Below are 26,090 nucleotides of genomic sequence, written 5' to 3'. Positions count from 1 at the left end.
CGCACCTCCACCATAGCCTGAATGTCCAGGATTTGGGGACAGGGGCAAGAGCGACAAACCGTGGAGGAAATGATCATCTTAGGCCTCCTCAGGGTTGACCTGTCCCATGTCTTTGGTTCATTCCAGGAGGTCTCGTGCTGTGGCGAGTGTGGCCAGGTGACCTGTGACTGTGTACGCAGGGAGTTGGGGTAGGATGGGGTGGGCTGGGGGTGCTGGAGAGGCGTTGCCTCTGTTCCACATCTCTGAAATGAGCTGGCCTCTGTCTGGAAATTGCTCACTTTTCTTATCAGTGGGCTTGGCAGCTGTTGGGGAATTTCTGGAGGGAGGGGGTCCTGGAAGGAAACCACCAGCAGACCGCTGTTTCCCTAGAAGCCCAAACACAAAAGGGTGGTGTGGAGCTGGGGCTGCAGAGGGCCTGTTTTTTCCCTTAAGAACAAGCCAGATCATGTCAGAAAAAGGAAGGCTGTTGTCCTTGAATTTCATGTGTTGCTCTGACCGACGGTCTCAATGTGTATGGGATCATAGCAGTTGGGGGTAGACAGAGCAGAGAGTCTGCATTCATTAGTGGCGGTCTGGTGGCTGTGAACCCCCTGGGGGCAGTAAGGAGGACCCAGATTGCTCTGAAAAGCCACAGGGCAACCTTGGGATTCGGGTGTCCTCATGTGCCTAGCAGTACTCAGAGAGGTTAGGAGCCTGTGTGAGGTCACACAGCATGTGTTGACGGAGCTGCGATTTGAACCCAGCCAGGTCTCTGGCTCCGAAACCACATTAAAGCCTCTGCCTCGAAGGGAGGGACAGCAGGCTATCCATAGGTCTGCCATCCTCAGTCTTGTTCTAGATCATTCCAGAGATCTGAGCTTACCATTTCTCATCGGAGTTTACTGTTTTCACATCCCAGCCTCCTCGGGGGTGCCTTCTCCTGTGTGTGCTGCTGAGTCAGTGAGAGGTCGTCTTCCCCCATGGAGATGGGGTCCTCCTGGTGGGGCTTCACCGTACCACCCACCCTGCCTTTGGGTAGGGCAGTGAGAACCAGGGCTCCAGCGGAGGAGAGAAGGCCTCTCTGCTGGGATCTGGGAAGAGGAGCAAAGTCAGTACCAAAAGCTGGAAAGAAATCAGCAGCCAGAGGACACAGACTGCTTCAGTCATGGAGCTGTGTTTGTCCTTGGCCGTGTCAGAGCTGACCAGGCACGTCGTCTCTGAGCTGCACCAGCAGACAGAGCCACGATGCTGTGCTTACCCCGCAGTGAGGACCCTGCACCAGGCGCTTGCCCTCCCTCCCCCCTCCCAGAGCCTGCCCCAGAAAGCAGACTGAGGTGGCTCTAGCTAGGGCCTGAGGTCCCCCACAGGCCGAGAAACAGTCCCTGTTTGCCCCCCAGGGAGGCAGAGAAAGCTTTTTACAGAGAAAGCTTAGGACAGAATCCAGTTCACAGGACGAACATCTGTGGAGTGCCTGCTGAGAACCAGGTCCGCAGATAGAGGAAATGGCCACTTCACCCCCATGGGTGGGGGGAGTTACTATCAGAGAACAGAAAGCAAGTGTTGGGGAGGATGCGGAGAAATGGAAACTCTGTGCCCAGTGGATGGGAAGGTAAAACGGTATGGCGACTCCTCAAAAAATTAAAAGTAGGACTACCGTAAGATCCAGCAGCCCCACTTCTGGTAGGTGCCCACCGGCATGGGAAGCAGGGGTCCAAGAGACATTCACACCCCTGTGTTCACAGCAGCGTTATTCCCAGAGCTGGAAGTTGGAAGCAGCCCAAGCGTCCACCAACAGATGAATGGAGAAGCAAAACGTGGCGTAGGCACACAATGGTGTATTATTCATCCTTAAAAAGGAAGGAAATTCTGACACCTGCCCCAACATGGTTGAACCTTGAGGACATCATGCTACATGAAATGAGCCAGTTGCCACAACAACGAAAATACTGTGTGCTTGCACTCAGAGGAGGTACTTAGAGTGGTCAAAGTTATGGAAGTAGAAAGGGGGCCAGAGGCCAGGGGAGGGGAAGGGGGGGCAGTGTTTAATGAGAGCAGGTTTCTGTTTTATAGGATGAAAAGAGCTCCGGGGATGGCTGGTGGTTGTGCAATAACGTGAGCGAACTTCATGCCACTGAACTGTATGCTTAAACATGGTCGGGATGGCGAACTTGAAATTCTGCGTATTTTACCGCAATTAAAGGTGATAATAAAAAGCCAACTCAAAGCAAAGTGAATACAGGAACCCCAGGGGCTCCTACAGGCCAGACTGGCACCAAGAGCTGTGCGTCGTATTCTTGAATCCCCCACCAACTTCCATGGGAGAGCTCTCTCCTTGCAGACAAGGAAACTGAGGCTTAGAGGTGTGACAAGTCTTGCCCAAAGGCCCCCAGCCAGGAGGTAGCAGGTCAGGATTTAAAGCATCTTTCGGTTTGAGACAATAGCTGTGTCATACTGTAGCACTAGGGGCTGGGGGCTGAGGATTTCGGTTGGGGCCCGTCACACTCATCAGACAGCAGAACAGAAGGAGCGGTGTGATTAGTTGTGGAAATGTACGGAGAGATCAGAGAGGCCCGAGTCACTGAGGAGGCTTTGTAAAGGATGGGATGAGATTTGATAAAGCTGGAGGTCCTGGCTGATCTGCCATTGTCACCCCTACACCTAAGAGGAACTGAGTCGTTATACACTGGGGGGATGAATGGGAGCACAGGCTGGGGATGGGGCTTCCTTAGGAGGAAGGGTGGAGGAAATGATGGGGAAGGAGGTGGTCCCGGAGGGGCAGCCCTCTCCCCATCATCCTCCCTGAGGCTTAGCACTGCCACACACCCTTTCATTCGAGTCCCCCAGCTGTCCTCACTGGGGAGATGTTATTATATGCCCTGTGGGGGGAGTCCTTCTCTCCTTCTTCCCCTCTCAGCAAGCACTGCAGCTGGGCTTTGACAATGCTGGTGGGTGGGAAGCGGTGAGATTTGCCCACCCAGAGATCCCTGGGCTTGGGTAGGGTTGTCAGATTTTTTAAATAAAAATACAGGATGCCCAGTTAAATTTGCATTTCAGGTCAAAAATGAATGATTTGTAGTGTAAGTCTGTCTGTCCCCTTTATTGCATCTGTACTTGATATGACAATGCCTACACGTGGGACTTGTGGCAGCTGGATGGACACACTGGGCCTCAGGCGGAGCCAAGCCTACCACAGATGTTGGTCCTTGAGTACAGATGCAGCCTGTCACGGCTCTGCTGCGATGTGTGAGGCAGCCTCAGTCGGGCCTCTACCCAGTGTGAGTGACCAGGTGGACAGCAGGGACCCTAACTGGCAGGTGTGGGTAACAACTGCGGTGCTTCCGACACTGCTCTGTGTGCCAGGCAGAGCCGGCTGTGGGAGACTGGCCCTGTCAACATGTTGGGGTCTGTGTTCCAGATTGGGCATGCTGTTCTCTGTGTGTGACTTTCCCATCGCCTACCTATATTGTCCAGATCCTCAGACAGCCCTCCAGCTCCCAAGTTCCCTCTCCTACGTCTACCATCCCGTGCCTGCCTTACTAGGGCATCCCCAGGTCATGAAAAGCGTGCCCTTGTCTTTGAGCCTCCCAGTCAATCTTTCTCCAGCTGTTCCCTCATCCATCCATCCATCCATCCATCCACTCACCCACCCACCCATCCATCCATAACAAATTTGTGTTGAGGCTTGCTATGGGCCACTGTAGCAGGCATTTTGATGTGTAACACCTCAGCTGCTAGGAGGGATTAAAAGAATTTTAAAGTGTGAGTGGCTGACAATAACCATCAGCTATAATTCTTGGTTAAGCGTAGGTCCTGATATCCTATGTTTAAGCATCAGGTGATTTTTAGCCTTGCCCTTTCCATTCCAGTCACTCCTCTGGGGAAGTACCTGGAGGTGGCTTAATACCGTGAGGAAAAGGGGGTAGGAACACGGAGGAAGCCAGGAGACCCGTGGAACCTCAACAGTCAGGAGCTAAGCTGGTTCTGCCAAGGTGTGGCCTCCGTGTCTGCCACCTGTGTCCAGGTGCCCACCCAGAAGGCTTTAGGGCACATATCCTAGAGGTCCCAGACCTCTGGTGCCTGGCCTGGCTGCTGCCCATTGCAGGTGCTCAGTGCAGACTTGAGACTGACCATCAGAGAAGACAGGTCAGAGAGGGGAGTTAGTTGCAGCTTGCAACTAACTATTGTTGGGAAGTAGTAGAGACTCTGTAAAGAGTATGGATTTTGTTGTCAGGCTCACCTGGTTTGAGGTCCCATCTGCCTATCAACCTCACTGCCCTATCTGTAGACAGGAACTCACAGCTCCCTCTCAGACTCTGCAGCCATAAATGATGCTGTGATGACGTTATAAAGGGCTGGGCACAGGACCTGGCGCCATGCCAGCCTGAGCTGCTCAGGGGGAGCGTGGACCTTGGTCTCAGCTGAGAGGCTCTCCACAGCCTCCCCTGCCCCAAACATGTCCCTTCCGAGCTCTGGGCCTCTCCTCCTCCCTGTGGGAGGCGAGGACAGGCAGGAGTGGGACCAGAGGGGCAGAGAGCAGAATTCCGACCTCTGGCCGGCCGGCCCTTCCCATCCAGCTCCCAGGTCTGGTCTGCACAGCTACCTGGAAGGTAAATTGCTTCCTCCAATTTATGGCCCTGAGTGCCAAGACCGGGATTGTCATCTGCCCAGATTGTGCAAGGGGGCTTTGTGCGCACCCCTACCCCTGTGCAGGCTTTGATCTCGGTCCCAGGAGGTCAGTACCAGATCTGTGGCTGTTGATTGGTTGATCACAGTGCGTCTCCATGAAGATGGAAGGGAGGGGAGAACATGTGCTGACAAGCAGTGGGGATTAGCAGTAATGAGGAAGACTTAGTATTTAATGACAAGACAGATTTGACTTCATTTCTGGGAGATCGTTTTTTGTGAGTGATGATGGCAGAAAGATAAATCTAGCTAATTCAATAATTTAGAATAGAAATGAGTCATTTTTTTAAATGTGTTTCCCAAGTAGATGAATTTCTTTTAGAAGACGAAAGCTCATCCTCTAGCTAATTATTGGGCCTCTGCCTTTCCAGAAGAGCCATTCGCAGGAACATCTGGTTAGCTCCTGGAGCTGGCTGGGGCTACAGTGACCACAGAGACGGACGATCATGAGGAAAAGAGCATCTCAGTAACACATGTAGCGAAAAGTGGTTTTTAAACCCCCTAGTAAGTCTTTTATAGTGAGAATACCTAGAGTGAGCAGCAAAGTCAAGAGTTTGAGCATGTTTGGGAATAAGTAAACACCAGGGACTTTTCTTGGTAGCTGCCAGCGAACAGCTACAAGAAAGGAAGGCTTGGGGAGGGTACCCAGGCTTTGGAGAGGATTCCAATCTGTGTTACCCTTACCTGGTGCCTTCGGTGAGGACTTGGGGGTCTGACCCTTTTCCCGAGGAGTGGTAAATCATGCCATTCTAGTGGTTGTGAATTAAAGATCTCCAGTCCTCCCCTGAAGACTTCCCCTGGCCTTAGGTTTTGAAACTGGATGATCCAAAAGTCTAGGAAGAAGTAGGCACCTACTGAACTGTCATTAATCATTTAGTCCTGAGTGTGAATGAGGATATGAGACCCGCTCCTGGGAATAGGATGAGATCGCAGGGAGTGGGGAGAGAACACATGGGCACACAGGGGTGAAGAAATGGAATAGAAAGATGACCCAAGGGATGCCTGGGTGGCTCAGTCAGCTGAGTATCTGCCTTTGGCTCAGGTCGTGGTCCTGGGGTCCTGGGGTCGAGTCCTGCATTGGGCACCTTGGTCAGTGGGGGGCCTGCTTTTCCCTCTGCCTGCTGCTCTCCCTGCTTGTGCTCTCTTTCTCTCTCTGACAAATGAATAAATAAAATCTTAAAAAAAAAAAAAGAAAGAAAGATGACCCAAGTGCTGAAGGTGAACTCTAGCTAGTGTTATTGTTTTTTAAAAAGATTTATTTATTTATTTGAGAGAGAGAGGAGAGAAAGCAGGGACGTGACTGGGGGTAGGGGCAGAGGGAGAGAGAGAATCTCAAGCAGGCTCCCCATTGAGCACCAAGCCTGACGTGGGGCTCAATCCCATGACCCTGAGATCATGACCTGAGCTGAAATCAAGACTGGGACACTTAACTGACTGAGCCACCAGGATGCCCCTTGTTTTGCTATTTACAGTAGATTCATTAACACTGCGTAGGCAAGAATGGTTTTGTTTTTCCATCCATAGATGGGTAGCACCCTTTCTTTTCCAGTCTAGGTGGACCCCAAGCATCAAATGCCCACGGGGATGTGGGAGCTTGTCAGACTCTGTCTTGCAGTACCATCAGTTTAGGGTAACACTGCAGCCTCCCAGGAACATGTCTCTGATGTGAGCCCATGTCCCAGGAAATTGGTCAGCTCTCTGCTCCACACCCTCCCCTGTTCCTGCCTGGCTTTTGAGCCCTATCTTCCTGGGCATAAAGCACGGGGCGGGGTGGGGGTGGGGTGTCTGGCTTTCAACTTGCCCCTGCTTCCTTTGCGAGTTTGGCAGAAGAAAACCCTGGTTTTAGTCATCAGCTCTCTTGCTCACCTCCCCCCTGCAGTCTCCCCACATCTCCTGTTATTGGAGGGCAGATTACGCTTCTAGCCTCTGCTCCTGTGGACCCCACTTGGGCTTGGACTCCTGCAGCAGCCTCCTGACCTCCATTCCCACATCTGCCCCTTGAAGCCCATTTGCCACACCATAGCCAGAGCGGTTGTTTTATTTTTATTTATTTATTTATTTATTTTAAAGATTTTATTTATTTATTTGACAGACAGAGATCACAAGTAGGGAGAGAGGCAGGCAGAGAGAGAGGAGGAAGCAGGCTCCCCGCTGAGCAGAGAGCCCGACGCGGGGCTTGATCCCAGGACACTGGGATCACGACCTGAGCCGAAGGCAGAGTCTTAACCCACTGAGCCACCCAGGCGCCCAAGAGTGGTTGTTTTAAAACCTGGATCAAACATGTCACCCTCCTGGCTTAAACATGTCACCTTCCTGGCTTGAACCTCCTCAGTCACTCCCTATTACACTTGGAGTAAATTCCAATCTCCTTATCATCACCTAGAATCCCCCACCTGGGCTGGCTCCCACCTTCCTCTTTGTCCTTGTGTGGCCTCATTCCTCGTGCTTACTGCATTCCACCAGGGTCTCCCGGCTCTTCTTAAGAGGACCAAGCCTCCTTCTGCCGTAGGAGTTTGCACATGCTTCTTCCTCTGCCTGAGATACTCCCTTCTCCTTCCCCTCTCCCTCAGCCTTTTTCAAGATGGATTCCCTTTTCCCCCTCAGGGCATAGCTTAACCGTCACCTTCTTTTTTTTTTTTTTTTGAAGATTTTATTTATTTATTTGACAGACAGAGATCACAAGTAGGCAGAGAGGCAGGCAGAGAGAGAGAGAGGAGGAAGCAGGCTCCCCGCTGCGCAGAGAGCCCGATGCGGGACTCGATTCCAGGACCCCGGGATCACGACCTGAGCTGAAAGCAGAGGCTTTAACCCACTGAGCCACCCAGGCTCCCTTAACCATCACCTTCTAACAGAGACCTTTTTTCACTACCCAGTCCCAAGCAATTTGTAAGGACACGATTCTTATTTGTCTACTGGTTTGTCATCTACTGGTTTATTATTCTCTTCTCCGAGCTTTTCAGCACTGCGTCCCCAGCTTAGCATACCTGAGGTCAGTCAGAACAGGTGAGGCTATGCGGCAGTTAACACAACTTGCAAGTCTTAGTGCTTTCAAACCACAGAGGTTTGTTTCTCAGTCATGCTAAATGTCCACCATGGGTTGGCAGGGGGAGCACTGTGCACGCTGGGGGGTCCCAGCTACCACCCAAACATTCCCAGTGGCCATACCATAGAGACAAGGGCCATGGAGGGTCTCACGTTGGCAAATAAGTTCTCCACACCTCCCCCCCCCCCAATGATTTATGTCCCTTCCACTCACAAGTCATTGGTTGGAGTCAATCACACAGCCTCATCCCACACAGGGAGCTAGAAAGTTCCATCCTATCCAGTGCCCAGGAGACAGAAGTGGAAATATTAGTTAAACAGCACTAAAGACTCACACAATACTCTGTAAATACTTTTGAAGGAGGGAATGTCTAGAATGTTCTTTCCACAGCTGCCGAGGGCTAGAGGAACCTTGCAGGACCTGCTGGGGATCTTGTATTCCTATTTCTCAGGCCGTTGGCTCTGCTGGGAGGCAGAATTCCCTCAAGAGCTGAGAGCCCAGCGAACAAGAGCATCCTGAGGACTGACAGGAGCAATCCTAGAGGCAGCCACAGCCAGGGTCTGCCAATGCTCTTTCTCTGGTAGGACGTGTTCCTGTGCTGGGAGACAGCCTCTCCAAAAGATTCCTGCCATTATCCTCTGAACCTACCACACTCAGCTAGCGCCTGGCATCCCCAGGAGCTGAACTGATGCTCCTACTGGTAGAGTCCACAATCCCAGAGTACTGAGGCTGAGGCAGGTAGACAGGTGGTTGGGGGTTAAGAGACCGTCCATCCTGCATCACACCCCGTTACTAATCCAAAGGAATGGCAGTTATACATCCCAGGAAAGGTGAGAAAATCTCCCGTGATTGCTGTCGGTGTGGGGATGGGAAAATCCTAATTTGTCCATGACCCTGAACAACTCATTTCACTCGGGCAGGATGCTGCAGGCAGCTCTCTTATTTAAACTTCCACTGGATAAAATGGCATCACGACAGCAGCTCCTTTCCACCATGCAGCACACAGCTTTGGCTGCATGATGGTGGTGTCCCACACTCCCCGATATCATGGGCCTTGGGAGGAAATGCTGTCCCTGGGTTGAGTATACTTCGTGGCCTCTGGTGGCAATCACTCTTTAAGCTAACATTGTTGGCCACTCTCCAAGATCGTAGCACTCCCCAGTTCCTAGTAGACGTACTGCTCCTGTTGGCAGCTGGGAATACTGAGGCCCACAGAGGTTAAGTAACTTCCTAAAGCAACTGCTAGTTCTACGGCAGAGTCCTCCTTTGACCCTCGGCTTCCTGATTCCAAACCTGTGCACTTAATCATTACTCCGTAAGAAGAGGTTTGCGTCTGATTCTTCTTGTAGGCTCTAATAAATACTGGAGAACTTCCGTTTTAAGACACCTCTTCCCTTTCTCCCTTACAGTACCTAGCAGTGTTTCTGCCATATACAATAAGTCTTTAATATGTATGAGAAAGATAAAACAGAAAATTTAAGGTGGTCTAATACTAGGATACCTTTCCAGTCACACGTTCTTTTGTTAAGCCTGCTGTTGAAAACTAAGGTAAAGGTCTGTGCTTTTTGGTACAGCTGTTGGTGGAGGGCCTAGTCTGTTAGTTGCTTTTACGTAGCAATTCAATCAAGGCACAAAGCCTCTCTTAAAACACACATGCATCGTAACGTATAATTATTAACAAGGAGAGAATTAGCTAGCTGCTGTGGATGTCAACTTGAACAAGAGAGTCTCCATCCCTAGAGATTATAGAGGCGGGCCTTTAGACAATTGTGATACAGTGTGACAGGCCATGTGGTTTGTGTAAGGGTCAGTGGGGCCACAAATCCTGCTGAAGGGGGTTGAAGAGGATTCAGCTCTAGGGAGGGGCGGGGAATTAGGAAAATCAACCCAAGGTGAAACCCTATTTGGATAGAAAATGACAAGTTCCCTGGATTTGGAGGACAATGACGCGGGCAAGTTGTGGGAGAAAAACCTGTCTGTGAGCTTGCCTACTGCACTTCCTGCCGCAAGGAACCTGGGGTTAGGATTCTCCCCCGCGTATGTGATCTGGATCAGCACCTATTGCTAGGCACTGGTCAAGTAACTCCGTTACTGCTAATGGGATGTCCTGTAGCCAAGCCAGTCGTGGCGGCAAGCGGAAGTCCCGCTGCCTCAGGTGCCCCCGGCGGGCGTCCGACAGCCGCCTGGATCCGGAGACACGCCCGCGCCGCATCGTAATTTTGGTTTTTCTATATCGGTCTGCTGTTCCCTTTTGCTTTCCACTAGTCTGACCTCGCTCTGACCCAAATCCATGACTGGAGCGCTGTCCATCCGCCCACGCCCAGAGTCCCCGGCCCAACTCTACTCCTCCACTGCAGCAGCGGTCACGCGCAGCAAGTCCGGCCGCGGGAAGGAGGAGGAAGAGGAGGTGGGCGAGGCAGGCGTGCCGAGCCCGCCCCTCCCGCCCGCGGCGGCTTCTCACTGGCAGAGCCTTCGCCCCAGCCTCCCAGCCCCACTTCGGACTGGCTAATAGGCCCTCAGTAGGCGTGGCCCCCAGGGGGAGGGCGGGAGCGGAAGGAAAGCGCGCTCTCTCGGGAGGCGGGGTTGCCTAGGCGACGCCGGGGGCGCGCTCGGGGGTGGGGAAGCGAGCCAGGGCTGCTCAATGACAAATCGGCAGGGGACTGCTGGGGTCCGGCCCCGGGAGGAGGCGAAGGAGAGGGCGGGGCAGGTTTAAGAGCTGCGGGACCAGAGCGGACGGCCGAGGCGGCGCGGGACGGTCCCAGGTAAGGGTGCCCGCGCCCCGACAGGCCCGCTCCGGGCGGAGTGGGGCGCAGGCTGGGGAGGTGGGGTGCACCGCCCGGCACTCCGTGGCCGCCTGGCCCCGCGCTCGGCGTGCAGGCTGTGGACGGCGGCGGAGGGCGACGCGGGGTTGCCGGCCGCGTTCGGTCCCCGCAGGTCCCCTGGAGATAAGCCTCGGAGAGCGGCCCCGGGGCTGAGGAAATGGGGGCTGCGCCCCAGCCTCTCCCTTTTCGCCGCTCCTTCCCTTTTCCCACAAATGGCCTCTGCTTCCACTTCCTGCCCTTTCGGGCCTCCAGTCCGAGGATAGTCCACTTCCTCAGTTCCTTAGCTGCCGCTGTGGGCAGGGTGAGAGCTATAATCGTGTTGCAAAAACTTATTAGTACCTTAAGAACTTGGACTGAACCGGGGCCGTGTTCCAAAAGTTGTTTGGTCTGTTTGTTTTTGCTCCTGTCTTGCAAGTGAGCCTTAAGTTGTTTCTTTGCTCCCCCTCCACCCCCCACCCTTTAGTTCCTTTCTGATAGAGGCTGACACCCGATGTAGCTTCTAATAGGAAGCACCACGGACTTGAACTGTTTGGCTGGACCAGGCTCCCACGCCTCTTTTCTTGCCCTCTTGTAGGGTGTATAAGGTTATCCGGGTCGTGGTTGGTTCAGAACTGCTAGTGGCAGAGATGGGTGTGCCCAGACTGCTTGTTTGAGCAGTGTCCTTTCTGGGCTAATTTACAGGTGGATATTGGAAAGGTTGGAGCTTTGATATTTTTTCAGGTGAGTCTTTGGGGGAGAAGTTCTTGGGGCTGGGAGACTGCTTTGGAATTGCCCCTGGAAGAGACTTGGCTGATTCTTCATTTACGTTCCCTGCAAGGTGGTTGCAACCTTTGTAGACCAGGAAACTTTCTGCTTTGACCTAGCTTTCTAACCTCATTTCTTTGTAAGTTTTGGGGATGGATGGTGGGCACTGATTGTCAAAGACTGTAGCGTATCTTTCATTAGGTGTGTAAATGACCCACGTTCTACAGCTGAGCAGTGAGGTTCTTGGATGTCAAAGCCCAAAACAGGTGAAGGCAATGTCCCTTAAATCTGCAGCAATAGAATTAGAACATGGAAGTCCTCAGAAATAGAGTGACTATGGAGGCAGCATGGAATATTGGGAAGAAAAGGAGGTCGAGTTGTGAAGACCTAGGTTTGATCCTGGTTTTGAAACTTTATTAAGGGTGGGATCTTGAGCGTGACTTTTCACCTGTCTTAGCTGTTTTCACCTGTCTTAGCTGTCTTAGTCTACAGCAGTGAGAAGGTGGCAATAGTTGTCCCTGCCTGTTAGGATTACATGAAATTAGGAATGTTGAAGGTGTTCTTTGTGGTAGTGGGGGTGGGATGGAGGTAGGGGTAGGAATAAAGCCAGGGATACACATTCCTTGTGTGTGGTTTTAGTCCTGTCCCCTCGTCTGCTTTCTTCTGACCATATCTGGGTCTTTCCTTCCTTTTCTTTTCATGGTATTTCCCATTGGAAACAATGGAGATCTGAGATCTCACTCAGCAAGATTTCCCTAGCGGTAGAAACTTTCCCAGGACTTTGTGAACATGGGACCAAGACACATAGGTAGGAAGACAAGAATTCGAATGTCAGATGGGATCTAGACAGGTGTTGGTGGAAAGTGGAAGAAGTAGAAAAGTTCTGAATTCTCGGCTTAATCCTTTTTTTTTTTTAAAGATTTTATTTATTTATTTGACAGATCAAAAGTAGGCAGAGAGGCAGGCAGAGAGAGAGGAAGGGAAGCAGGCTTCCCGCTGAGCAGAGAGCCCGACGCGGGGCTCCATCCCAGGACCCCGGGACCATGACCTGAGCCAAAGGCAGAGGCCCCAACCCACTGAACCACCCAGGCGCCCCAAATTCTCGGCTTAATTCTTAAAGGTAATCTTGCCTTGGCTGGAGATGGCTCGAGCCTCTGGAAATTTGTAAGCCAGAGAGTTGAGGTAATCCGTTGTGCCACATTCGCCCAATCCCACAATGCCTGTTGGCATTCAGTTACTAAATTCCTCTCCACTCATGGAATTTATGGAAGTTAGAAACATTGGTGAAGACGTTTTCTGAGAGCTAAATTTGTAGACAGTGTAACAAGAGTGTTGGAAGAGATCTTGGTGAACTCTTCTAATGTTCCCAGTGTAACTTGTCTTGAGATGATAGGCAAGAGTCCCACTTTTCATTGGCTCCAATCAGTTCCAAACACACAGCCCCTGCTGTTAGATATGGAAGATACTTGAGATTTTTTTTTTTTTTTCAAGTGAATATGTGTTGTTGAGAAGCCTGAATCAGAGAGACCAGAGTACCAGAGAAAATAGAACTCTTTTCTAATCACGGGGGAGGTGGGTAAGGAAGAGAAGGGAAATGAACATTTTATTGAGCATCTGCTATCCATTGGCACAGACCCACCGATCTAGCTAATACCAGATACATATCTGGCCTGGAGATTTGGTCACCAACTGACTCGTTTGGCTCCTCAGTTCTTTTGATTACTTAGGAATACAAACATGGGCGTATATGTCTACACATTCTTACAGGTTTCAAAAAGGAGAGGGGCCAGTGGGCAAGAGGGTGTATGAGCTTTTGGATGGGTGAGAATGGGAAGATGAAAAGAATGTGGAAGTGGGAAGTCAAAGAGGGAAGGCATTTCAAGTTTGTGTTACTTTTAAAAAAAGGAACTGCTTATGATTTGTGTTAGTGTTCTCTGTGATGGGTGTCAATGAATCTTTGGGGAGTTTATGCTATTTGAAAAAAAACCTGAAATCTAAATGCAGGAAATAGTGCTGTTAACCAATAATTGCTAATATATTGTTGTGATTGCTTTTGCCGGGGCTTTGTGGGCAATTTTGCTATATTTATACTCGAGGCCCACCAGATTGGGAATTGACATAAAACAATTTCAAGTGAGGTCTGATCCAAATGAAAACATGTCAAACTATGTAATTTTACTTAGTATATGGCATGAGTTGAAGGATATATAGAAGTTTGGCCCGTGTAGTTGGCCACATCTGTAGTCTGTCTGTCTTGAATGAATTTTCTCCTGCATACTGTATTAGCTCACATATAACAGCTTCAAGCAATAGACATGTATCATCTCCTAGAGTTTCAGAAGTTCAGGAATCTGGGAACAGCTTAGCGGGTGCTTCTGGCTTAGGGTCTCTTCTGAGGTAGTTGTCATCTGAAGGCTAGACCGGGTGGAGAATCTGCTTCCAGATTCTGGCTTACTCACATGGCTGCTGGTGGGAATCTCCACGGTGTGGGCCTCTCCGTAGGACCCTTCACAACATGGTCACTGAGTTTCTCCCCAGAACAAGTGATCTGAGAGAGGGAGCGATAGAAAGTGGACCATCAAGATGGAAAGTATGATATTTTGGTATCTAATTTTGGAGGTGACATACCATCCCTTCTACTGGGACATAGACCAGACGTGGCACAATGTGGGAGGGGACTGCATGAGGGGAGCTTGAGGACCCTTGAAATTGTCCGAGGCCACCAGATTTCCTTTCAAAGGTTTAGACTAGACATTACTGAGAAAAATCTTTGTTTCACATGCATACTAAAGTATGTACTCCAGGAGAATAAAATGCAGCTGGAGTTTTTACCATTTTAGAAACTTTTAATATTAGACTTTTAACTTTATGTTCTTTCTTCTAGTTCTTCTTTGTCAGATGCTCGAATTAATTAGCCAAATATGCAGTAGCTTTGGAAATTAGAAATTTAAATCTTGCTGATCCCTAAAGCAAATGGAACAGCTGAGTTTTTTTTTTTTAAACCCTAAAACAAATTGGTAAAAAAAATTATTGCCAAATGAGCTCCTTGATGAACAGCTTAAAATTAGTCATTAATCATCTGTGTATTTTTAAAAATAAAACTCACTGGCAAAGTAGCTACAAAAAAAATCTTAGAGAACCTAAACCCTGCTCGCTCCTTCCCCCCCCCATTATTTTAAATTTTTGGACAATATTTATTTAGCCAGCACTTTTTCATTTCTCTTTTGAAAACCTAATACTTTTTAATTATCCACCTGGCTGCAAGGACTTTATTCTTTTAGCTTCTAGATGAAATCTAGAGGTGGAGAGAGGAGGCATCCTGAGCCTGAAGCCTGATTAACTGACCTCTGAGTTCCCTTCCATCTCTGAAACTTCTGTGATTGTAGTATTTTCATTTAACAAACATCCTTGGAATGACGCATATTTAGAATGAGAGAGTTCATAAATCATATTAAAATGTAACTTCAGAAAGCGAAGGCTGGTGAGAATGGCTTTTGTTCATCCCAGCCCAGTTGAAGTTTGCTCGAGTCATTGTGGGGCAGACTGGACACTCAGCACAGCTTGTGTTTCCTTTCTTCCCATTTCTGGCCTTTGTCGCATTTGCTGCCCTCATTTGTGAGCTAGTATTTTTCTTTTCTTTCATCCTGCCTCCTGATCATCCCTCTCCTTCCTCCCACCCGACTCTGCCAGTAAAAACAGGAAAGGATGGGTGGGCGGTCATAGAGTGTGGATTGGCTGGTCCTCTTCTTAGTAGTGGATTTAGTTAAGGTGGCTCTCTACTCATACTTGCGTGTTAAGCCTTTTTAAAATCTAAAATTATATGTGCTCATTCATTAATTTCTGCCATTTTTTTTCACATCTAAAGTGTTTCTGTACCCAGTTCCAAGGTGGGGTGTATGTGTGTGGTTTTTCCGGCCCCACCGCACAATCCTCTGCTGACGCTAGCTGGGTGTCTACATTTCAACTCAATTCTGACACTATCTACCTGGACACAGCGTCGGAGTCCACAGATTAAGAACTTGGTCCCACAGGCCCACACTCCACTTTCAGATGCCAGCCGCAAGCCCCCATTGTTACCTGTGCTTTTGACTGACTCACTATAAATCAGAGGTTTTCATAACCCCCTGCTTGGGTTTGATTAATGTGCTAGAAAGCCTCTCAGAATTCGGGAAACCCATTTACTCACTCGATTACTGCTTTATTACAAGGGATCTTAAAGGATATGAACAGCCAGATGAAGAGATACATAGGGTCAGGTCTTAAACAAAGGAGTTGGTGGCCCGCCCTTGTGGCACATGGAAGTATTCTGTCTGGTTCCCCTACCTGGAAGCTCTCAAACCTTTTGGGGGCTTCATTACCTAGACCAGATTGGTGAACTCATTGCCATTGGGGATTGATTCACCATTCAGCCCTTCTCCCTTCCCCAGAGGTCAGGGGGTAGGACTGGAAGTTCTGACCCCCTATTCAAGGTTGGTTCCTCTGGCAGCCAGCCCTTGTCCTAGGTGGTCTAAAGGTCCCCTCATTAGCAGGAACCCAGTTGTGGTGGAAAGGCCTTGTTGTGAATAACAAGACCCTCATTTCACCTTTAAGGCTCTGAAGCTTTTCAGGAACCGAGGACAATAGACTGCATATTATAACAAAAGGTGCTCCCATTGGCCTTAGCATTCAGGAAATTCCAAGGGTTTGGGGATCCATGGATTTGAGAGAAACTGGATGCAGACCATATATATGTGAGAAATATATTTTGGCCAGCTGAAGGAGCATTTCTTATAAATTACAGTGTCACAGCATCCTGAAATAGTTCTAACATCTGGCCATTTTCCTCAGATCTGCTGTCATCCTCAGGCCACCATCGTCTCTGGCCAGGCCTTTTATCCCCCGCATGTGCTCTTGCCGCTTCCATTTCTCCGGACTCCCACTAGAGTGAGCTTTTCAACCTGCAGGTCTGATTGTGTCACCCGCGTGCTTAAAGCACTTTGGTAGCTTTCCAGTGCCCTCAGCAGAAAGTCCCAAATCCCTAAACTGTTGGGCCTGCCTGGTCTTAAATGATCTTGGCCTTTCCTTTCCCATTGTCATTTCATCTCATGGTGGACTCTGTGGCTTGCTTTCTATTCCAGGTGGCCAGGACAGTCTTCTTCAGTCACTTGGTTGTGTTTCGCTTGCTTCCTCTTGCTTCCTAAGAGATTGTGTTCCTTGCTTCCTCTTGCTTTAGGTCTTCCTAAAACCAGTCCAAGAGGAGAGTAGAGCATGTGAATGGGACCCTAGGTAGGAAAGCACTGGGCACACTCATGGAACTGAAAGAAGGCAAAGCCGGCTAGGGAAGGAAAGGCTTGTGTAGGGTCTTGTAGGCCATGGTGAAAGGCGGGTTTGGATTTTATTCCTGGTGCACCATTAAAGGGCTCTGTGCACAATTTTATTTGTATTTCTGGAAAATTCACCATAGGGGCTGTGTGCAGAATGGATTGAAGAGGAGCCAAAGTGGCCATGACGGGTCATTTAGAAAGTGGTGGCCGTTCACTGGTTAGTTCCCCGGGCCTCGGGCGTGGCAGAGGTGGAAGAAGCAGACGGATGTAAAATGGGTTTTGGAGAGGGAACAAACTGAGTTGGGGGAGAGGCAAGGGGAGTCAGAGTTGACTCCCAGGTTTTGGGCTTTAGTAATAACTTGGATACGACTAGTTACTTAAGTGACTACTAGGTGGGGAATAGCAGAGAAGGAGCAGATTTGAAGTGGGGCAGGAAGAATCAAGAGCTCTGGTTCGGGAACGTTATGTCTGAGATTCATGCAGGACACCTGTGTGGGGAGGAGTGGCTGTCAGGCAGAGGGAGAGGAGACTGGAGGTCAGGAGAAGGCTTTGGGTTGCGATTGAAAGGTTTGGGAGCTGCTTGTAGAGCCATCAGAGTGGCTGAGGCCGCTAAAGGAGAGTGTAGGGGTGGGGAGGGTGTAAGACGGAGCTCCGAGGGGTCTGACACTTAGATGCCAGGAAGAGGAGGAAGGGCTGGCCAGCGATGCTGCCAGAGAAGCTGCAAGGCCCGTGGGGGAGTGCGGTGCTCTCAAGGCCGGCCAGACCCCATCCGGAGGGAGACGCCTAAGAGAGGGGTTTGAACTAGCCTCCTATGGGCTTTCCCCTTTCCAGGCGGTGTTCTCTCATGGTTGTTACAAGCTCCTTTGTAAAAGGCGGGAGGGGATGGGCGAGGAGAAAGAACAGTTTTTACTGGAGTTTGCAATGTGGGGTTTATTAGCGATCCTGACCAGCCCAGTTTCAGGGAAGTTTTGTTGGAGGAGGGAGCCACACTAGAAGGGATTTTGTGAGTAAAGGAAACCCAGCGCCTTGTTATGCAGAGTGGGGTCCTTGCCCCCTCCCCCTCCCCCAGTCATCTGGGAGTTGGTTAGTTGGTTGGCAGTGCTGACCACCTTTGGGCTCCACCCCAGACCTACTGAATCAGAATACACACTTTAAGGAGCTTCCCAGGTAACTCAAGTTTGAGAAGCCCTGGTATAGATAACCAGGGCTGGGGGAGATTGTGTCACTAGCTAGAGGGCATACGGCCATCAGAGGGGGGGATGTGTCTTTAGGATGGAGATTAAGTAGAAAGTGTTTGCTGTCAGGGGTGATCCCCTACAGAGGTAAAGACTGATTCCTGACGCAGGTAAAGGGAATAAAGGCAGGAATGACACTCCTGGGCATGGAGGTAGGGCAGATTGAGTCTAGAGCCTGTGTGGCGTGCTTGGTTGTTGCTAAGAGCAGTCGTGCGCTATCCCTGTAGCAGGAGACGGGAGGACGTGGACATGCATGCTGGGGGGTTTGTAGAGTTTGTCCCTGATGACTTGTGTTTGGGAAAAATGAGGCAGGGTCATCTGTCCAGAGTGAGCTTGGGAGGGCATGGGGGGAAATCACAGTAAAATTTCTAGGCAGTGGAGAGTGAATTGCCCATTCCTGGTTTAGGGTCATAAATGCGTTTCATATGAAGCTTTGGGAGGCTGGCTGCAAGATTCTTTCCCTTTCCAGCAACATTCCTTGGCTTGCCAGGTACTGGGGATGGCAGGCAATGAGAGGGGTGAGGGCAGGAGGGCTTTCATATTGCAAGACCTAAGCTGCTGAAGGACGGAGTGGGGCCTGGAGAGAAAGTGCTAGAGGTCCTCTCCTAGAGGTCTGTGCTCGCATGTGACCAGCAGGCAGGGAACTGTGGCAGTGGTAGGGTAGTGGGTATTTAAGCAAGAGAGCTAGAAGGAAGGAGGCCGAGGCTGGAGGAGACAGCTGTTTCTAATGGCGATGCTCAGGGCCTGAGCACAACCGTGTTATAGAGAATGAAGGAAATGGTTTTCAGAGAAGAGGCCAAGGACTTGGGAGATGTGGAGCCTTGTGACAGGTCATGCCTATGAACTTGGAAGTCCCTGAGGAGGATGACAGGAGATGAAGTAGAAAGGAAGTCTGTGAACCGGAAGCAAATACCAGCAATAGATGAGGGAGGTGACCAGGTCCAGAGATACCGGAGGGCAGCAGGGTGGGGAGGGGGGAGTGGCTTGCCCATGCCTTGAAGCTGCAGGCTTTTTGCAAGAGGAAGGAGAGTATTTTTCTGAAGGAAGTCTTCTGCTAGAAGTAACAGTGGGAGGGAGGAAGGACAGTTTCTTCCTGGCCCTGAGGCATGTGGTGGGAGAGGAAGATAGTATCTGCTTAAGATAGGTGTCCCAGGGCACACCCAAGTCTCCGGAAAGCTAAAAGACAGAAGAGCGTTCTTGGAAGAGGTGAGGGTCTTGAAGAATTGGCTGGCACTTGGGGGGTTGGGTGGGTTGGAAGGTGGAATGAGTCATTTCAGAGGAGGGCGGCAGTCCTGTTGGGAAGAGAGTTCTAGTAATGAGGGAAGGAGGGTGACATCTGCACTTCTGGTGGGGACTGGATGTTCTGTATGCTGCCCCCGGAGAGAAGGTGGACCCTCTTCTGGCACTGTAGCTCCCCAGTCACAGCTGGCTAGATGGCAGCTTCCCTAGGTTCCCTATCCCTTCATACGCGGCCTAGCAGGAAAGAGAATGAAGGACTGTTAGAGAAATTTCCAGAGCTGCTGGAGGAGATTTAGGGTAGGTCTGGAGATGCCCACTGGCAATGCCTCCGAGGGTGAGTGATACTGTCTTTTGGGTGATGGAGAAGAGAGAAAGCTCTGGAGGGCCTCTGGTGATAACACTCCTTGTTTCTACATCGAAAATGCTTCCGAGGCCCCAAAGCCTTTTGTACGAATTTTCCCGTTTGTTCCTTCCCGGTTACCCTGAAAGACAGACGGGATGAATATGGAGGCCGAGTGTGGTGAAGTCATACAGTGAGTGAGGGGCTGAACGAGGTCTAGAAGCCAGACCTCTTCCTTCCCAGTGTGGTGTCTGGACTGGTGTCATCTTTGCTCTCCGAGGACTGAGTCTCGGCATAGGAATCCCCCTGGCCTATTCTTGTCCTTCTTAAGGACTGGCAGCTCATCCTGCCTTCAAGTTGTTTGGCTGCTGGATCAATTTCTTTCTCAGGACTTTCTAGAATATCAGAATGATGTCCAAAAACCAGATAAGTGCTTACTCTGAGCCAGGTATTACGATAGGTAGTTTCTTATTTAGTCTCCATAATAACTTGAGGATACACGTGCCCTGTGCATTTTACAGAAGAGACCGAGCTGAGGAAAGCGACTTCACTGAGGGAACTAAGGGCATTAACTGCCTGGTGGCAGGCTCTGGACTTCAAACTGAATGTTTTTCCTCCTGTCCCACACTGTAGTTGGTATAGAACTACTGAAAAAAATTGTGGTGAAATATACATAGCATAAGATTGGTCATTTTAGCATCTTTTAAAAAAGTCAGCTGTACACCCAATGTGGGGCTTGAACTCATGACCTTGAGATCAAGAGTTGTCGCATGTCTCTCTGTCTTTTTAGTGATTTTTAAGCGTGAATTAAGTACATTCACGGCATTGGGCAATCACCCACCACCATCTAGCTCCAAAACGTTGTCAATCATCCCCATTTTGCAACTCTGCGCTCCTTAACCACAAACTCCCGTCCTCTTCTCCCTGGCCCCTGGCAACCACTATTCAACTTTCCTCCCTGGCCCCTGGCAACCACTATTCAACTTTCCATCTCTATGAATCGACTCTTCTGTGAAATCGTGTAGTCTTTGTCCTTTTGTGTCTGGCTTATTGCACTTAGCCTCATGTCCTCAAGGTTCATCCGTGTTGGAGCTTCTGTTAGAATTTCATTCCCTTTTCAGACTGGATAATATTCCATCTTATGGGTAGATCACGTTTTGTTTTCCATTCATTCATCAGTGGACACTTGGGTTGCTTTCACTTTCGACTGTTGTGAACAGTGCTGCCATGAACATGAGTGGACCCATCTTTTCAAATCTCTGCTTTCAGTTCTTTAGGCTGAATGAGAACTGCTTTATGTGGTCTCTTTCCTCCTAGAACTTGTCCCCTAGTTGCCTATGTCTTTCTCTCTTTAATGAACTTTCTGCTCCGCGGTTCTGTGTCATTGCTAAAAATTCCACTATTTCACACCATGTTCGAAGGTCTTCCCTGCCCTACCCCAGTCCACTAATGAGCAGCCCCGTGTCATGGCTCCTAAGCCAGACTGCTGGGGTTCTAGGCCTTCCCAAGACTAGTTAAGTAACCTTACAAGTTCTCCAAGCTCTGTTTGAGTGCTATGATATACTAGTAGATGCTGTAGAAGTGAAAATAATAGTAGTACATTTCTAAACTGGACTGTATTTGGATGAGTAATTTAGAACAGGGCCTTGTGTGCTAGTTCCAGATTTGACCTGCAGCTACTGAGAGATAAAGTAGTTCTATTTTGTTTTTAAAGATTTATTTATTTTTGAGGGAGAGCGAACATGGAGGGGGGGCGGCGGAGGGAGAAGCAGACTCCCTGCAGAACTCAGTCCCAGGACCCTGGGATCATGACCTGAGCGGAAGGCAGGTGCTTAACCTACTGAGCCATTCAGGCACCCAAGACAAAGTGGACCTTTGAGGCTGCCTTTTTAGGTGGAAGGAACTGGAGTCTGTATACATTGGTAGACCTCTCCAAGACCAGTGAAATCCTGGATTCCATTGGGGGTGAGCATATGGTGGAAGAGGACTTTATTTCAAAAATACTGTATACTTAAAAAAAAAAAGCCAGAGCTTGCAAATTACCTCCCACTGTAGTTCAGTTGCTTTGTAGTTCAGGAAAGTCATCATAGAAATAAATTAACTTTTTAAAGTTTACCAGTTACCAGATATCCTCTTGAGACCAGACCTCTCAACCCAGATGGAGAACTCGGTTATTTTTGCCAAGGACTGAGTATCTCCTAAGTACTAGGCATGCTGAGCACACAAGGACGAATGGGCAGCCCTCAGTGTGGTGGGAGAAATAGACCTCATCTAAGAGGAAATTATTGGTTTATCTCAGTGAAACAGTAGGCTTATTGGCAGGCAAGGGGTCCACTTTCGGGAGGGTCAGCCATGCTCCGGGAGATCTAGGAAGGTGGCAGAGGAAGTATTTAGGCGAAGTATTAAATTATAGATAATCCTCCATCAGGAGGAAGGACAGTCCTGGCAGAGGGAATCACATATGCATAAGGGTACAAACTAGAAGCAGAGTACTTCTGACGGTGACCTCTGAGCTTTCTGGGTTTTGTTTTAGTTAATTTAGCTTTTGTTCAGTTAGGGGTATGTGTGTTTTGGCAGGGGAACATTAGGGATCAGAAAGACCTAAAACAAATTGCCTTAGGCACTCAGGGGCACTTACTGAAGTTGTTTTGCAGCTTGAGTTTCAGAAAAAAACAGCAAAAGACTGGAAAGGAACTTAGATCATTTAATTCAACTTCCTTGTTTTTATAGACATGGAAACTGAGTCATATGTGGACAACAATATAAAAATATTCTATCCACTGGTGCTAATGACAATAGCAGTTGGACAAGGGAAGGGAAAATTGAGTTTCCTTCTTTAAGTAAGTATGCGTAGGCAAGGCTGAACACGCAGAAAGAGGAACACCGAGAACTCTGATGACTTAAGATGTGTCTTCCCGGGACTGTCACTGCTGGTGTGCCCTAGTCCGTGAAAAGCAGTAAAAAAATACAAATTTACCAAATAGGGAAGTCAAGACTTGAGTGTTTTCATTTACTAGAAAGATTTAGCAGAGGTTCAGCAGCCGCCCTAGTGAGTTTGTGTCGGTGAAGAGATTGTTAGATAACCGGTACACGTTCTTTGCCTGGTGACTGGTAGTACCCTGAGCTGAGGGGCTGTGAGCCACGTCCCCCGTGATTCCGGTCGCTTACCCCATCACGTTGTGCTCGTCCCTGCAAGGGCCTGTGCCCCTTTCTCAGAATGCAAAGTCCTAGGAGAAGATGGTCAATCCGAAAAGGCACTGCCAATTGAGTATCAATTAATGTTCAAAAATCCTCTTGGAAATCCTTACTTAAATCAGTGGGTGAAATGTTGAGATTCTCATGAATACTAGGTTGCTCTAATTTTCATTAATTTTATTAATAACCATGGGGAGTTGGCCTGTTGTATTGAAATACCAGTCCCTAAGGCAATGATTTTTTTGTTTACCGTGAAACTTGTTTGATAAGTAAACTTACTTAACATGGTGATCTGGAAGTCTCTGTTGTAAGGGCCTGTGTTATCAATAATGACAACCCCATAATAAGTTCAAATACATACTTAAATAACAACCTTAAGGGAGTCCAAGTCTTTAGTGATAAATTCACAAAGCTTAAAAAAATAGAAATTCATGTCATCCATTTGCCCAAGTTGGCTTCTGAAACAAGGAAATGGGGGGCGCCTGGGTGGCTCAGTGGGTTAAAGCCTCTGCCTTCGGCTCAGGTCATGATCCCAGAGTCCTGGGATCGAGCCCTGCATCGGGCTCTCCGCTCCATGGAGAGCCTGCTTTCTCCTCTCTCTCTGCCTGCCCCTCTGCCTACTTGTGATCTCTGTCTGTCAAATAAATAAATAAAATCTTAAAAAAAAAAAAAAAAGAAACTGAAACAAGGAAATGATGACTTAAACTTTAGGCTTTTGGCTGTGAGTACTAGAAATAAGATCTGCATGAATCCACCCAAGTGTTAAGTGTACACAGCCTTCTAGATCTTTATGATGACCCTAATTTGGGTAAACTTTATGTTCCTTAGGCTGCAGCACAGTTTATGTGATAACAGGGAAATATTCCTACCCTACAAGAGTATAAGAGGGCAAAGGGCGGACCTGGATCCCGGCCTCATGGAGCCCTAATAGTAGTGAAAGAAATCAGCGAAAAGCTAGTAAGCAGAAAATGAAAGGAATTGCAAGTTGTGATCAGTGCAGTGAAAGAAGCCAAGGGATGAGAGGGTCTACCTGAGGTGCAGGGGTCCTGGAAGGCCTCTCCGAGGAAGCGACATTGTCTTTCATTGTAGATAAGCGTCCTCATCCCATAAGGGGGCCAGATTATTTGAATTCCCTGGAAGCACCTTCAGCTGGAGTTGCTATTTGTAGAGCTCATGCTTTATTCATGTAGAATGAAGTATTTTTGTGTCATTATCTTTTCCGCCCCGGCCCTGCCTGGGTCCGAGTCCCTGGACTTGGATTGTATGTGTATTTTCAAAGCCATTCCATGCAGTCAGTTGGGACTCCGTTGGCTGGAAGTGATAGAAATGTAAGGCACATGAGCTCACACCACAAAGCGGGATTTATTGGGTGGACCCCAACGCATGTCACTGACTCAGCGGAGAAATGAAAAAGCAAGCCAAGAAAGGGGCCGAGGATGCGGCGGGGACTCAGGAGCAGCTGGAACCAGCCCCCTGAAGGCTGCCAAGACTGTCCCCGTGTTTCCTCCCCGTGTGTTGGCTTTGTCTCTCCTCCTTGCTCTAGATCAGCTTTCTCTTCTTGGCAAAAATACATAGCTGCCAGTTTGCAAAAAGGAGTGGCCTGAGGACATGCTTTGTTTGCTCACAGGGGTTTTAAAATGGATTTAATTATTAACATTTAAAAAGGGTGATTTCACATAAAATTCCACATTTTTGGCATCTCTTCAAGAATCAGAAATTTAATATTCCTAAGTCCCCGCGATCGGCAGGTGCTTCTTTTGGGAAGGGCCATACATTGTGCAGAGGGCCACAGGAGGGTTCCTGCTCTTTTCATCATGGGTCTAGCTGCTCAGTTTTGTCCCATTCCCTAGCTTGGGTCTGGTGCCCTCCTTGGGATCAGTCGGTTTGTCCCAGGGGATGGGGCCATGTACATCGTGATAATTCAGTCCTGTGACTGTGCCCATCAAAACTAAGCATTTCAGCTGGAACCTATGATGTAATATGGTTTATCCATTTGTTTTGATGAATGATTCAAGCTAAGATTGCAAAAAGTTGCTACAGATGTACCAACAACTTTCCAAACCCAATTTAGTAAAAATTAAAATTTAAATATTGATAGAATTTGGTAAAGCATTTAAAAAAAAAACGATTTCCTGGTTTCTAGAGTTTCTGTTCTGTTCTAATGTGTGAAAATCTAAGAACTCATTTTCAAATCAGAATCACTTTTTGTTTCTTTGAATGTATTTCATTACTTGAAGTGAGTCTGTCATTTAAGTCTTCATCATTTTGTCCTATCCTTGGTAAAATTCGATGCTTTCCTAAGACAGACAATCATTGAAAAAATATCTTTCTCATTTACTTGGGGCTCCCCTATTTCTGAAGACTTTAGAACCATAGAGTAAAGTTATGGAAGTTGTTGTACTTGAGTTTGAAGAACAGGAGATCAATAGAAAACCATAGTGTGAAAAAGGGTCTGTTGTTAGGGAAATAGGAAGAGGAAAACATTCATTTGTGGACTGATTAAGACTAAATGCCTCTACGGGTGACATTAGATTACATTTTGTCATCACCAACCAGATACTAGAAAACTCACATGAAAAATTATTTTTTTGAAAACTCACAAAAATTTTGAAATCAGATTGTGAAAAGTGAATCAGTTTTCTTAAGATGGTAACGTAGCACAGTCCTTGCAAAAACAAAGGTGGTCGGAGAGTTGTTGGTTGTAGAGAGACCCGACCAACAGAAAATAAGAATTTCATTTGAAGGTAGGTTCATGGTGCCATCCCAATGCATGTTCTACTCACAGAACTAAGGTGAGATAATGGCTCTGACTAATGAATTCGATTCATCTTTAAGTATGTTTTCTCTGATAGGTCATGAGTGAAACATTGCTTAGGAAAGATAAAGAATCTGTTCTCAAAGAGCGTCAGGTCCAGTGGAATGGTTTTCAAAGCTGGGCATGAGCTGGAATCATCTGGAGAGCCTTAGAACATGGGTGTCAGAATGACCTGCTCCCAAATTGGAATCCCTATGGGAGTGGGACACAGGCATTTAAATTTCTGTCATTATTTTTTATAAATTTTGAAGTGTGGATATTTTCAAATGTGTGTGAAAGTACAGAGAACAATGTAACCAACTTTATATAACCAACATTATATCCATCAGTCTGGTTTGATAATTAGCAATTCATGGCCAGTCTAAACATCGTCTGCATCCCAAGTCCCTTCCTCCTTGATAACTGATGCAAATCCTGTATATCATGTCACTCCATTTGTACTGAGGTTACATTAAGTTACTTGAAATTTTTAAAAATAATATTTCCTTAATATTAGCAAATCCTGTCAACATTCAGGTTTCCTCAGTTTTCTTATACATTTAGGATCCAAATTGAAGTCCGTATGTTTCTCTCACTTTATGTCTCTTAGTTCTCGTAATTTATGGGTTCCCTCTCCATCTCTTTTTCTTCTTGGAATTTATTTGTTGAAGAAACTGGGTGGCTTATTCCATAGAGCTTCCTCAGTTTTTATG

At 48.3% G+C, this 26,090-nt stretch overlaps 1 protein-coding gene across 1 annotated transcript in view; it reads left to right on the top strand.

The window, feature by feature from the left end:
• Positions 1–10,285: 10,285 nt before the first annotated feature.
• RALB (RAS like proto-oncogene B) overlaps positions 10,286–26,090 on the top strand; it is a 45,347-nt gene continuing 29,542 nt past the window's right edge. Inside the window, exon 1 of the mRNA XM_080798417.1 lies at positions 10,286–10,467. The gene's annotated coding sequence lies outside the window, so the exon portion shown is untranslated. The remainder of the gene's footprint in view (positions 10,468–26,090) is intronic.

This window comes from Martes martes (genome assembly GCF_963455335.1).
Source record: "Martes martes genome assembly, chromosome: 3".
Classification (NCBI taxonomy): domain Eukaryota; kingdom Metazoa; phylum Chordata; class Mammalia; order Carnivora; family Mustelidae; genus Martes; species Martes martes.
This window is presented reverse-complemented; position numbering and strand designations above follow the sequence as displayed.